The 15732-nt window shown below is 37.4% G+C and overlaps 1 long non-coding RNA gene across 1 annotated transcript in view; it reads left to right on the plus strand.

Moving 5' to 3' along the window:
- Window positions 1–15732, plus strand: part of LOC101750715 — a 424944-nt gene that overhangs the window by 116840 nt on the left and 292372 nt on the right. The window contains exon 4 of the long non-coding RNA XR_005862065.2: window positions 2834–2944. This is a non-coding gene — a long non-coding RNA (uncharacterized LOC101750715). The remainder of the gene's footprint in view (window positions 1–2833; window positions 2945–15732) is intronic.

Genomic DNA, 15732 nt, shown 5'->3' on the forward strand with positions numbered 1-15732 from the left:
AAGGAGACAGTTCTCCTCATTTGAGATCAAGCTTAGATGTCCTACTTTGATTTGGTCCTCTTAAAACTTATCATGAAACGTTATGCACAGTTTCTCCTCATTGCTCTCTTCATATGTCAAGAGCCAGCAGATTTTCTTGGGTGAATATAAGTTTGTCCTGATTAACTTTGAAGGCAATTAAATGTGAGACTGGTAAGGAGTGGAAAACTCTTTGTGCAGCAGAGATCCCTACTTGCTTCTTTTGATACTGTACGTAATACAGCCACCATGCAATGGCAGATGACTGACGTGTTCTTTTTTCCTATATGAAATTATTCCCTGAATAGTGAAGTAGAAGCAAGGATTCTTCTCGGTGGCTTGGTAACCAGAAATTCAAGAACTATACAAAAAAGTTTTAGCACTGGGCCTCCAGTGATGAGTGATTTTATTGTCTGCTACTCTGGTAATTAACATAGAAGAGATACCTACATAGGAGACTGCAATATAATATGACATGTGTTAACTAACTCTCAGTTAAAGAGCTGGAACCTATCAGTTGTCTTCTGTGCATTTATGCTTCAAGGCTCCACTCAGACAATATTTTTATTGTTTAAAATCATGTATCTGCATGTATCCTCTAAACTTTATGTATCCTTTATCCATTAAACTTCATGTATCCGTGTAAACTTTAAGCATAACAAAATTTACTTATGGTGTCATTGTAAAAACTACTTCAGACGGTTTAGAAATGGTGTTTTTGGTGACAAAAGCAATATCAGAAACCACTACAAAATGTTACTGAAAAAAAAAAAACAATTTTCATTGTGCATTACTACTGACTTATTGTCAGAAACATAATTTTTCTATATAAATATTAACTATTTTGTTAATAATTAACATTTAAGGTGTTTCTTTATTCCGAATGGCAAATTAGCATTCATGCAGGATGAGCTTGGAACTTGAAAAGAGAGTTGTGATGTATTTAGTACTAACTGAAGTGTCCCTGCCATGAATTCATTATAATTACTAGGAATGCATGTCTAGTTGGAATATTTTCTTGTACTTCAGTGGATTTCAGCTGTAACTGCGGCATCAGTCCAATTTTCCAGATAACTTATTATGGTTTCACTAGGTGATCAGCTCAGGTTTGTTACATTTTCTGTCTGTATAACATACAAAAGATTTTGTGGTGAAACAGAAATAAGCTTGGGTCTGGTTTAAATGGCTTTAATTTGAATCAGTATAAGGGAGTATGATTAAACTAAGGAAACTGACCTTTATGTGAACCAACTCTGGTGTTCATGAAATTTGAACTAACTCTTAGTTCTAGGAAGACTGTGAAACGGCTAACACTCTGAAATGCTGACAAAAAGGAATCCACTGTGATATAAATGCCTGTCTGCCTGTCTGACCATCAAAATTAAAGCAGAGAAGTAGAAATTTATTGCCAACTGTCCCAGAGAAAAATATGTGAGATAGATGTGCACTGCTTTCTCCAGGATGACATCTGGAGGAGCACTTATTGTCTATCAAAGTTATTGCAAAAAGAACTGCTGTGTCAGTTACCCTAATTCCACCTAAATACTTGGAGATTCTTTCAGCAATTAACTGTGCAGTGCTTTGGATGATTCTTTGAGGTGTTTGGGTTCACTCTACTTCAAAAATTCAAAAAAAAAGGAAAATAGGATACAGATCTATCTTTTCTTTTTCTTCCCATTTTTTATCTTGTTTTTATTTATGTGAGAAGGTCAGATAAGAGAGAAAACTCCCTGGAGGTCTATTTGTGAGGCCATTACAGAGTTCATTATTAGAACAAAAAACCTGGTATTTCTGAAGTGTTGTCTTCGATCCTCCATTTTACAGGCACGAGATTAAGCAAAAATTCAGATTATTATTTTACTAATTCAAGAATCTACCTTTTTAAGCCTGAAGTTTTCTTTCCAATATAAATAATCTAGGTAATATGTTTCTTTATGCAGAAGATGTGGTTATTTCAAGGAACTACATCATACAACATTTGAAGCACGCTTGAATACAGGAATCATTCTACTCTAAGAAAAACATAGGCCAAGATTATCTCAAGTTTGATATGTAGTATCAGTGTGATTTGAAGCATTCAGTTCAGCAAATAGCTAACAGTTGAAACAGATGAGGGCAATCTTCCTCAAAGCTGTTGCATTAGACTGAGACAAGATGGCATTCTTGTAAAAATGAAAGTTTATCTTTGCAAGCAGGAATGCTATAGTTTGACTATTTTTCAATTAAAAGTTGGATTCCATAGTGCATTGAATCTGTCACAGTGAAAAATGTAGGCTGATTGGTAATAATACTGCTCTATAATTATTACCATTATACAGTCCAGATGTCTCATGAGAGCATGATCCCTTGATTCTATTTGGTTTTGTACAGACTGTAGAAGAAGCAATTCCTGAGCTGTAAGGCCAGTACACTAAAGTGTAAGTCTCATGCAAGTAAATTCAGGAAGCTTTTCCGTAGCGGTTATTGATGGTGTTGCTGAAAGCAATCTGTCACGCTGAGAGCTACCTCCTCTTAGGCTTATGTTGCACGCTTGTTTTCTTACTTTGACGTTTCAGGTGTTGAACAACTGAGTGGACTTTCTTGTTAAAGAAGATGATTTTTCAAAATCAAATTCTTTTTACATTATTTTCTTAAATTAATAGAGTTTAGTGGAAATAAAAATGTCGTATACAAAATTGTTGAAATACATTCATGTTTTTAAAATAAATAATTTTTAAAACCCTCTTCAAAATATTCTTAATGCAATTTTAGAGTGAAATAACTACTTGGAGGTGCCTGTGGTACAAAATTTAGCACTTTTTTTTTTTTTTCCCAGGGATTTATTAATTGTGGATTGACGAGGAATAGAGATTGGTGTAGACAGGTGTTCACCCACAGCATCATCCCCCTTAGTGGACTGATGACAAGTGAATGCCTGTAACAGGAGGTAAAATTCAATTGTAAATGTTTCTTCTCCAGCCAGATGACTCATAAAGGTGTAAAACATATATATCTTTGTCAGACCATCTGTCTGTCTGCTAGCAGCACAACAATTGATACTCTTGCTATATTAGCCACAATCTAGACAGCAAGTATTGATTAGAAGACATTGTTTTCTGTTGCTAATTGTACTAATTAGATTGAAAATTTCCATTTTGTTTCAGAAGTTTTCTGAAAGTGTTCAGCTTTTTGAAAGAATAAGATGAGGTCTATGCAGGATATTGTTTCTTTGCTCTCAGGTCAGCTGGCAAAAGTTTGTGTTGTGAGCACAGGGCCCAGGCTTCCTTACTGCCCTTGCAGCCTGTACAATGTCAGCATGATTGCTTGCACTGGGTTTTTTTGCTTCTGCATGGATCTTCTTGGTTTGGAAACCTGTGAAGTTACACACACACACACGCACACACACACACACACACACAGCTAAGTACCTAACACAAGTCAATTCTGCATATATGTTACGACAGAGCTTTTATTTTCAGGAGTTCATACTTTTCCAAGAGACTCTCCATCAGTGTGCAGTGAGCTTGTGTTTAGAGTCATGCAGTGATGGATGCTGTTTTCCATCGAATTATCTGCCTCATATGTTGCATAGGCTGCAACATCTGTAATGAAAATTCCTCTATGTAATGGTAATTGAATGTTGTGCTGGAAAACTGGATACTTATGATGTCTGCTAAGCTGTAGAAATCTTTTTTAAAAGCAGGGCAAGTGAGGCCTACAGTGAATGCAAAAACCTTGCATTCCTCCTGCCCCAAGAGCTCCTTGGATAGGGAAGCCGGGAAAGAGCCAAGGGGAGACAGGCCTGCCATGGGCTGCTTCCGTCCTGAAATGGGCTGGGTTTTGCATGAGGTTCTTTATGATGTTTAACTGGCATTTCTGCCAAGAGGGACTTGTGTCTTTGAAGGACACAGATTGCAAACTGGAGGACCGTTTCTGAGGAAACCCGCAGAAGCCCAGGCCTGCTAATGGTCTGCATGCACCAATGAGGGCAGGGAGGGGAGGGGAGATAATGGTGATCCTATCCTATAGCAGGTCTCCCATCTAGATGTACTCATGTGAAATCTCTGTGGGAGAGTGTGTTTATTTGTCGTTACTTTGTGGTGTTCTCAGGCATGAAACAGCAGAGGCTGCAGGTAGGAATCCCAGAGTCAGCTCACGCATCCCTCAGTGAGGTGAGGAGCAATGCAGGCCATGGCTGGGCAGAAGGGCAGTGCCAGAACAGCTGAAAGATAGCATCCATTCCCCTGCCCTGATCCAGTCTAACCTGTGTCCTGCTACAACAGCAAGAACAAGGGATTGCAAACCATGAGCTGGAGGGGAAAGTAACCTACTAGCTCTGCATGGAAAGGAAAAGTGTGAAAGGTGTGAAGTTACTATCATCTGTTCTACCTTCAATGAAAATGAGGGTTGTTAAACTGCAGCTTTGCAAGCAGAGAAAATGTGTTTCTGATTTTAGCATCAGAGAACTTTGTAATTATCTTTAGTTTCATTGTGATGGCTTGTGTTTTTGCTGTAATCCCCACAAATGTCAACTCAACCGGTGTTGCTGTCGGTAGCAACAGTACTGTGCTTGTGTCAGCTGACCTGGAAGAACTGTATTTTCATTACCCCACAGAGATATGCTCTGAATTAGTGAAGCGCTTGGTAACTTCAACAGGTCAATAGAAAATACACTTGAACAAATACTGTGTTGCATAATGCTTAACTGTAAGGAGAAGCAGAGTTAGGCATCTCAGAAGAGCCCAAGATGTGCAGGTATTTTTAACCTTATTAGCTCTGTGCCTCAGCTTCCCACTTGTAAAATAGTTTACAATTAAATGAATCAAAGGGATGTTCTGAAAATAAATTCATTAATGTTTGTGAAATGTTCAGATAGCATACCGTGGAGAGTAATAGAGTGTCTCAAGGAAATGAAAATTTCTTGTTGTGTAGAATGCAGTTTGAAGAAAGGATGCTTTGAAGAAGTAGGACTCTGAGCAATGAGGAGAAAAAAAAAAAAAATACTTCACAACAACTTCAAGTAGAAAAACTAATTTTAAGAATATTTTGTCTTTCTGAGTCTGGACTGTATTAGCCACACAGCAAACCTAAGAAAGGAAAGAACAAGATAACTTGCTTGTCAGGGATCCCTCCATTGTTTTTCCTGAACAGTTCTTAGTCTGTATTGGGACCTTACATACTTGCTTTATATCAAAAAATGCTTCAAATAGTGCCAGCTTTGTGGCTGTATGCTCTGCAGAAGCATATTAAATCCAAGAGTCATCCTCCGTCCCTGGAGCAGAGACAGCACTATGAGCCTTCATCCTTTGCTGATGGCAGCTGTGAGGTGGAATGGGTGAGAGTACCTTTCAGGTGACAACATAGCTGGTGTTTTTTAACAAAGCCTTGCATTCTCCCTGGATAAATGAGGGAAGGTGACTGGCACATCATAGTCATTTTTATGCCAACTTAAAGTACTCTTTTTAAATGTCTCCCCTCGGGGTTTTGACCATGAAAACCTACTCTTAAAGATAACTTGATTAATAAAGCAAGGGCATAAGCTGTTAAAAGGCAAGTTATCTATCAGTTTGATCCAGGTAGACTTAAATAGACATGAAAGGTAGCATTTGACAAAACAAAACAAAACTTCATTTATATCCTGGTGTCCTCCTGTGGGTTTTAAATGAAATTAGGGAAGAAACATATTGGATTGTATTTCTCAGGTTTAACTGTGTTAAGACTATGCAGTTGCATTTAGGTTTTGTATTGGACTTTATTGATTTGTGCTATTGTACTGTTATTAAAATATCATATTTAAACTGATAATGAGATCAGATTAGGCTATTTAGTCTTCCTGACACATAATGAAACACCCTAGAATTTTAGATGGAAGACTGAAAATCCAGGTGATTTGATTTGTGAAGTGATGAGAAAGAGTCTTACCCCTCCAAAGTCTATGCTGAATAAAAGCAGCTCAAAGGGATAATGTATGCAGAGAGCACAGCACAGCTGAGGAAATGTTGGGCATGGGAGCCTGATATCCATTGGCTTAAGGTCCACAGCTTTACATGCAGGAAGTTCTTATAGCTGGATTGCCTGGAGAAGCCCTACAAGTGCACCCAGAGCAAGGTAAGGCTTGAGTTCACTGAACTGAACCTATTCTGGAACTACCTCTTGGGTGCTTCTCAGAAGGGTCTAGCTAATCAATGTATTCATAGCTGTGAGAAATTTGGTAACTTCACTGAAAACATTATCTGATTACATTTCACTGGTCATTTCAAGTGAGTAGACTCCAATATCATGCATGTTATGAGAGCTGTCTGTGAAGCAGCTACTTGTGAGAAATATGTCACCTGTGTAAGAAAACTACCACCGTTCAAGACTAAAATACCATACTGCATTAGCCAATTTGTTCCAGGAGCTTCTCTTTCTAATTTGTTGCTAGCCCATGCTCAGTAGATGCAAACTACTGCCTAGTCTGGTCTTCTGAAGCACAAGTATGTATCTGGAAAGAACAACTTGTATCAGCTGGGCAGATATAATTAAAGTTTTAGGCTTACTTTATACCCAGGTGGAGACTTTGAAAGACTTAAGGGAATTTAGTGCTAATCCAAATCTAGTATCATCCAACCGACGGCATGATGGGCAGCACAGAACTGTAATTGGAAGGGCATTGGAGGGGGACTTTGAGAGATTACAGAAGAGAGAGAAGAGAGGATTAGACAAGCACAGGAATAAGTACAGCAACTTCAGAAAATTACCTAATGCAATGCAGTTCTTGTATCTTTATGATATTCAGGATTCCAGGCTTGTCAGAGAGTACAATACTACACACCTTTCAGTTCTGTTATAGAAATCTGCATCTGAGAATGCAAACTGTCAAAGCCTTTACAAACTAATAGAAGAGCTTAGGAAGATGTAGGCATTTCATCTGACAATGTCTCCCGTTAATCTTGCCACATATTAAATTGTCTCTCCTTATCTTCAGATCTACAAAAGCAAGAAAAATGATTAAAACTCAGGATACTCTTCCTTACATTGTGCAGCATATGACCTCACAGACGTTGGGCCCGTGATCTATATGCACACGCAGATATTGCTTTATGTTCAGATAACCTCTTCAAAAGGCTTTTTTGAGAAAGTTCCCATTCATGTGAATGGCATCTTCCAGTGGAAGGTAGTTCCTCTTTGTCGTGTCATACAGTCAGTTATTGCAGCAAATACTCAGAAGCTACAGTTAGGGATTAAAGCAAGCTACAGGTATGTGCATCCTCTTTTTTTTTTTTTTTTTTTTTTTGACTTTCCCTCCATCTTCTTTCCTAATGTTGCTTTCACAATTATTTTTGGCTCCTCACAGTTCTGTTTTCCATCTCTTCAGTTTTACTAGTGTTTTTCTCTTTGATTCTAGCCCTGCAAACCATTTAATCTCTACTGCTGTTTTAGAATGAATCTTTGTACTGTTTTTTCACTGCCAGCCTTCTTGTTTCTACCTGATGGTTAGTCGTATTTTCTAGCCATAATGTGAGTAGAATTTGGCAGGCAGCAGAACACTAGTCTCAAGGACCAGACTCTGTCCAGAGAGAAAGCATGGCAAATATGACCTCCTGATATTTAAGTCAGAAAAGGCAGATTTTAAAATTAAATGTTGTTTTGCAGGGTAAGTCAAGAGAACTCATGCCTGAGTATGAAGTATAGGACATATTTTTTTCTTCTGATTTTATTCATTATTATAATTTTAAGGAGCAATTGCAGATGAAAAATGGTTTCACTTTAGTTGATCTGAGAAGGCAGAAGAAAATCTGGGATTTTTTGGTAATTCCTGTTTGGGAAGAAACTGAGACAGGTAATTCTGTGAAGGTATCAGTCAACCAGAAACTCTTCCACCTTACCAACCCCTTATAGCATCATTGCATGAGAACTCTCTAGGCTTTTTTGTTGTTATTGTTGCATTGATGACTGCTTACACAAACAAAGTGTCCTTCTCATTTCTTTCACTTCACATTGCTTTCAACGAAGATCCAACAAAGCCACTTTTTCAGGTCAGTTTCTTTTCTGGACTTATCACTGCGTTTGCTATGACTCTTTCTGATATCTAAGTGAGTGTAAGGAGTTATGTGAAAAAGACATCCAGTTTTTCTTTACAGTGTTCTATCTTTTTTTGCCTTTCAATGCTACCACATTTTATGGATATCTTTCTATTCCACATGCACCTTCAACCTCATAGAACCTGCAGAACTGACTACTCAGCCAGAAGCATGTTTCCAGTAAATGTTTCTTTTCTGTTTTCTATCTTCTACTTGCCTTTTGTGTGCACTTCTCTCACATCCTGGCCAAACTAAAATGAAGCAAAATAAAAAGAAAATCATGACATTATAGAACAGCCAAGGTTTGAAGAGACTTTGAAAATGAGTGAAGGCTTACATGTTTCAGTTTGTATTTATTGCAATATTTAAAAAAATCATAATCTCAATCTGTCCCATGGCTGAATAAAAATGGTTCAGACTGGGGATATTTTCAGAATAAAAAGCCTACTAATAATAAATCTACTATCATGTCAGTAAATATCACATCTGCATAAGCCATCAGGAACAGTCAGCAACAAGTGTCATCAAAGAGTACCTGCAAAAGGAAGCAATCAAGAAAATAGTAGTTTATGACCACAGTGGTAAGTGATGATAGCCAGAAGTGGAAGAAAACACAAGGAGTTTAATTACAACATCCAGGCTGGCCAAAGTCCTAAGAGGTATTTATTTCTGCCAAAAGCCTACATTGCTATGAGCCCTGGGTGGAGCAGAATGTCTCAGCACAGTAATCATTGCTCTGATGAATTAAAGGATACATTCAGAGGTTCTTGTCCAAATCCTTTTGGTAAAGGGATGATAACACCAAAATGGCTCTTGAGTGCAGCCTGGACTTAAAGGGAAGTAGGAGTCATGATGAAAACTGATCAAATGACTTCCCTTCAGAGGAAGGATGTTTCCTAGATTCTGGTCTCTGCTTGGATAAATGGATGAGTAGGTTGCACACTTTAGGCTGAGCAGTGATAGAGTAAGCAATATTTTTTAGCAAGGAGAGAAGTCTCCAATTCCCTTTAACTAGCTCCAAGCTTAACTGCAGGTCCACGGTATGATGTTCCTTTTGTAATGCCCAAAAAATCTTGATATTTATATATATTTATATATATAATTGCTATGCTAACATCCAAGCTTTGTCAGGAAAGACACAGTTTCCACTCCAACCCTGACTGATACACCTTTGTTTAGGTAAGCTTTATAGGCCTGGACGGATGGGGTGTTTTCATAAATACTGGCACATTACTCTATTGATAATGACGAAATAGCTTGGCTAATTAAGTTCTAGTACTATGCCTTTCCATGGCTGATCAGTACTAAAGCTATTCATTTGGTATCATTTTAATCTTTAAAATGCTAGAAAAGCTATTTGAAATGAGAGGCTTACTGTAACTGAATAGACAGAGACCACAGTCAATAAGTAAAGTGCTCATTCACCAAATTGCTTTAGGAAGGTTGTCTTTTGTAAAAGATTTTGAAGCTGAACATAGTGTTGAATTGAAGCCTATCAACCATTCCCATCACTTATTTAAATTTGCTAAATAATCTGAAAAGATATGGGTAAAGGGCTACCAGGTTAGTCCTCAGCACTTCCACTGTTGTATTTTGGACACCAATGAAGATTAAATACAGTACAACAAATTATGTGACAGAAAACATTACATCTAAACTTTGCCTTTGTTTTATGTTGCTTTCAATGTACGTTGACACAGAAAGTATTATGTATAGTCCCATAGGAAGATAGAACACAATTCTGTGGTACCTCAAATTCACACTTAGATGATACTGGTAATGGTTTGGAGAGCAGCTGTTTGGCTTGACATCCTCCTCAAACTTAAACAAGTTTCCTGCAGTTAGCAATCACTCGCCAGTGACGCAGGAGGAAGAAATACACAAGATAAAGCAAAACCATGACACAGGCTACGGCACATAACTTTTCCTGTAATATTTATTAAACATTGTCTTTGTTTCAAAGTAGTATACGGGAAGAACATCCAGACAATGGTAAAGCTCTGGGGGTAATTTTGTATTACATTTTAACAATGTATTTTATCACTATAGCTTGCTTTAAATTTGCTTCAAATATTAAACAGACACTGGCTATAGTATTTAGTTGAATTGTTTATGGGATCAAAATCAAACTAAATGTTCAGAAAATTTTCAGCAAGAGTTTCCAGTTAATGAAAGCACCATTTGTGATGTGCTAAAACATGTATACACATAGGTATTGCCCCATTTATCAGACATGAGAGCTAATTACCTCATCCACTGCTATATTTCTTCCATCCTCTGCATTTCAATTCCCAATATTAATACATAGGTGGTCAAGCTGACCATCGAATAGCCTACATGAGCATGAATGCATTAAATAATTTAATGTTAGAAGAGTTTATTAAACTGCCACATTCTAATCAGCATGCGTACCTGCCTTCATTAATCTTGCACTGGTCCATGGTGTGTCTCTACAGCCGACACAGAGTGTGCTAATGTTAATAGGAGCTCTTAACAAACAGGATCAGTTAATCAAGGAAAATTTACTATTAGCCATATGACCATGCATACCGAAATCTAATTACAATCAGATTTAACCTCTTCATTACCGTATTCATCCAAATATTTTACTTATCACTTGTGATACTAAAGTATTTCAAACTAAGACATGATTATGCTAATTTGAACAGGAAATACTTGCATCAACTCACTATTATTAAGAAGGGAGTCTTTCTGTTTTTCTGTGTTTTTAATGTACACTGTGATACGGATTATTATATTTGTTGTCAAAAGCAAGATATGTAGTACAGAAAATAATTGCTTGTATAGAATGTTGAAAAATGAGCCCTAGTATTCTGGATTAATTCAGATGGAATTTAGTGCTTCGTAAATTATCAGTTAGCACTGGGTGGGTGTAATTTAGAATATACAGTTATTTTAGCAGCTAAAGTGTTTTAAGTTCTTAATCAGCATGTTTCTCTCTGATCTCAATTGAAATGTATTATTTTAGAACACTTAGCTATTTTCATTAGATCTTACACTGTGATAAGCAATTAAGCTATATCAGTGGTCATGATTCTCTGACTGTTCACAGGAAGAAAGAGACTGGAATGGTCCTAAGAAATTTGTTGGACCCCAGTAAATAGGTCTGGTTGATAGAAATAGGGTAAATCAAGACGGTTCCATTTTAGAGTTTTTATTTTATTTTATTTTATTTGTTAATTTATTTTATTTATAAATGTCCTTTTCCTGTATGCAGAGATTAGATAGAATTAGTCCATAGCAGAAGGACGTTAAATCTGTTATTTTCTTTAGGAACCTGTATTATATTTTGATTCAAAGGGCAATGGATGTTCAAATGATAGTAGAGAGCAGAATACTGAACTGAAAATGCTGAGAAGGTCACTTGCATGAGAAATTTATTGTCCAAGGAGCTCTATACTGCTGCACATCTCCTTCATTCGTGATAAAAAGTGTTGATTGGGCCACAGCAGTGGAGTTTGCTGACTTTGGTACCAGCCATCAGCTTTGGAGGCACTACTGATCCCTGCACTAGTCTCCATCACCATGTAGGCTTTGGTGCCACTACTCCACCTTCCTTGAGATAAAGTCCTGGTGTGGTTTCTTTCTTTGTGAAACCTCTTTGTTAAAAGCCTGCCATTTGGTACAACCTGGCATTTCAGTGGTGAAAAAAAAATGTATTTTTTGTGATGTAGGGTAAAGGTCAGCCCAAGGCAGGGTGGTACTGAGTCCAGAAAGGGAAATGGACTTACTAAAGCAGGACTTAATTTTGTTTGATTCCCCTCCTACTGTTCTAGTACTGTCTCTTTTCTCCCATCTTCTTTATTATTTATTAGGCACACCAGTTTTTGCATCCCCCCCTCCCCCCATTCTTCCAGCCTTTGGCCTTTTTTCCTTCTCTCAGCTTCTTATTTTTTTCTATTTCCCATTTTTTTCATTTTACTCTAGGGCTACTCTTACCTTCCTACTTTAATATCTTACCTTACCTTTAATGCAAGGTACATTAAAACACTCCTCAGAGGATGTGTGAGATTTTGAGTGTGCCTGGCTTTGTTCTGTGAAAACTTTGTTAGAAACAGTAATTTTTATTTTAGCAACATGCTTGATGGATGGAGTCTTGTATTGTACATAAAGCTGGGATAATCAATTAGTGGATAAGACCAATGACAGTTTCTCCCCAACCTATTGTAGATCTTTTAGTATCACCTTATGTCATGATAGTTCACCTTTATCCTTGATGAAGTCTGACAAACCCAGTCAACTGAACTTTTTCTGTGTGCCAGAGAATAGATGAGTACTCATGTTTGCCTTGTCATAGCAGCCAGTTTCTGCTAAACTATACACTTTTCAAGATACGTGATTGCATTTGAGATGAAAGCATGGCTATCACCATTGAGAATATTGAGAATGTTGCAGTGTCCACACTCTCAAGGTGTCGTGCACAGCACTTGTCGAATCTGGGGAGAGAGCAGCACATTTGTAGGACACTATCAAGCTTGTAGGAAAACTATAGGATAGAAAGAATTTGATTACTATGAATGTGATGCATTGGTGGTGGAGTGGGGGAGAGAAGACATTTCTTGCAGCCCAACTTTTTTATATTTAATTTTTTTTTCTTTGTGCATATCAAATACTCTGAATTATAACATTTTGTGACTGTATTGTTATCTGCTGCTCTGAACAAACCCAATAACATTGTCTGCACTAAACAGAGGAATAAATAACATAACAAAATCTGACCCTTCATTTGTAGAATATCCTTCCTCTGGTCTGCTTTCCTTTTACACTTCTAGTGCTTTTGATTGCAACTACTGTACAAATCTAACCACAAAGGAGAACACTGATAAGTTGCTAAATGTACAAATCCAGCATGATAGAAGAATTTAACGCAATAGGATATGACTCAAGTATAATGTAGTTTGGAAATGCCATATGATAATCCTACATAAAACCTTATTCATCAGAAGGCTTCTGCTGCCAGGTCATGATGATGCTTTGATTATTTTACACATTATTTACACTGGATAGAGTTTGAAGGCAATGTGTGATTCAAGATGAAAAGTAATCCTTTAGAGGAGAGGATGTCTTCTTTGTACAGATGTTAATTTTGATTGTAGGAAAGAGGGGAGATGTATTAATAAAATTGGTCGGGACATAACAGCATTTTGAAATTACTCTTAAAAAGTGAATGGATGTATAACATGAAAGTATTTTTAAAAATTTAACATTACATTAAAGTGGCTGCTGGAGTTCTGTTACTGGGAATTTGTAAGCTAAAGGAGATATGACATTTACTGTAATAAAATCAGGATGGACAGAAAAAATGCCTGAAAAGGGCCTAGACTGGAGAAAAAAAGGACAATTCAACAAGATTTGTGGCATAATATTTTAAGGAACAATACTGAGCTCATATCAGCTGTTTAACACTGGGAGCGGGTGTTCATCAGTCCAACTGAATAAGCAAAATCAAAAAGAGGAAAGAAAGAAATTGAACTGAGTTCTGGAGCTGTGTTTGTATTGCTGAAAGGAGCAGGCTGTTGGTGGCAAGCAGTGTAGGGAAGTACTGCTTACGTGATCCATGAAGGGGTGCAGAGGTCTGAGAATTATAAGCAAAACCTACGAGTAATGAATGCTACAGATGATACAGCACATTTTCCCTTCCCTTCCCTTTCCTTCTTCCTTTCATTGCCCTGCACTGTGCTGCATTGCACTTCTCTAAAAGGACATGATTTTCTTCCAGCATCTCCTTGTAAGGAGCAGGTGATATGAGTTGTCCTAAAGATTCAGTACTGGCCTTTTCAGATGAACCCACTCCATGGATTCTGTTGCTTTCCACAGGAAAATGAAAAGTGCTGATGTAATTTCTTTATAGTTTTAAAGGAATTTGTTGTTTCTCTCTATCCCTGGCTTACCAAGCAGAATTCTACTCATGGGCTGACAAATGCTGATGTTGTATTGATGATGCTGAAATTATCTCTTACCAGCGTAAGGATTTCAAGCAAATATTCCTTATCCAAACTTCAAATTGTAATCTATATATCAGGAGACAGTGGTAAATTAAAATCATAAGAGCTTTGTCTTAATTTTATGTTAGTGTTACAATGATCTACTTCCACACTTTACTAAAGGGAAACACTAAATAGTATTTGCCACTAAATATGGATGTATTTGTATTTATTTTTTATATTCCTTTTTTTTTTTTTTTTTTTTACTATTATTATTATCATGTTTGCTGAATTTCCTACACACATCAAATAGCAGAGAAAATAAAATGGGGCATAAACAGTTTTAGAAAACTAACATTAGAGGGAATTTGCTGAAGGAGCTGGAAGGCCAGATTAAAACATTTTCCAGACCTGCTGAGAGCTTATCTTAAAACATGACCAAGATAATTGTTTTATTTTCCTCTACTGCAACATATGGAATAAGTTCCTAAAAAGATAAGAAGTGTACGCACAAAGTGCAACTGCAGCATAGTGTTACACTCCCACATAGTTTTTCATTTAATGTGTTCCAACTACCACCTGGCCAAACAGAGATGAGAATTCAGTAAAACATGTTCAAGCTCGAAGAAGTGTTCAGTGTTTTGCTATTCCTTACCGCACTTCACATGATTTGTCTCCTGCTTCTCTTTCTCAAGGGCTAAATGTTCCAAGGAATCACAGTTTCTAGTAAGTGGAGTAACCACAACAAAGCTCTTCTGGAAATGAAAAGTACATCCAGCCTCGTCTGCTTTTATCCGTAAGCAAACCCACACTCGTAAGCCTGTATCTGCTGTTGTAGGCTGTGATGTCTAAGGGAGTTAGGCACTCGTTTATAAATCCCATCTTGGAAAACACATCTGAAGAGATTTATTTCCTTATTCTTTGTAATTACTTGGCATTAAAAGATAGAAGTGTTTTCCCTGTGATAACTTTTTTGTTGCCGCTTTCCATTAATGAGAATATGCTGTTTACTGTGTTGTCTGTGGTTCACAGGCTGAAGATGGAAGTGCATGCAGGTTAAAAATATAGAAATACTCGTATTCAGAATAAATCATAGTAGATTTTAGATTATCTGTATATTGTGCAATGTGAATGAGGTGCTTCTCAGAGAGGAAATAGCATCAGGCCCTTCTGCAACAATATGATTCAATTTCTGCAGTGGTGCAGACACCACATACATCTGGAAGCAGAGGTGGGCTGCCTTTCTGCTTAGTTCATGATCAGCTCCAGGCATCCCTCCTAGGAGAAGCATGCAAGAATCATGCAAGGCTTGCAAAAACATGCTGGTTAATTCTTAATGAAAGGAAGGAGGAAATATCTATCCCAGTTGTAGTACATATATGCGTGACAGAGTGAGAAACGCACAGCTTCTGGATGCTGCAAAGTCAATAATGGATATAAAAGGTTGTGGAGACCAATGCCCCTTTTTGAGCTATTCTGTTAGGATCTCCTCATTCTGCTAAATTTTAAAAATCAAAGCTGGAGTATTCCTTATTGGGAGATCTGATCCCTGGATCTTACCTCTGCTCCTTCAAACAGAAGGGCATGTCAGCAGCAACACTGACTTATGTCCAGCTGGGAATTACCTCTAGAATCATTTCAGTATTTTTTTTTTTGTGGAATAAATATAATTTCTTTGACCACCCCCTCAGCTTGCAAAGAAGAAATGAATGAGTGAGGCCCAAAAT

Source organism: Gallus gallus, chromosome 8, assembly GCF_016699485.2.
Source record: "Gallus gallus isolate bGalGal1 chromosome 8, bGalGal1.mat.broiler.GRCg7b, whole genome shotgun sequence".
Classification (NCBI taxonomy): Eukaryota; Metazoa; Chordata; class Aves; order Galliformes; family Phasianidae; genus Gallus; species Gallus gallus.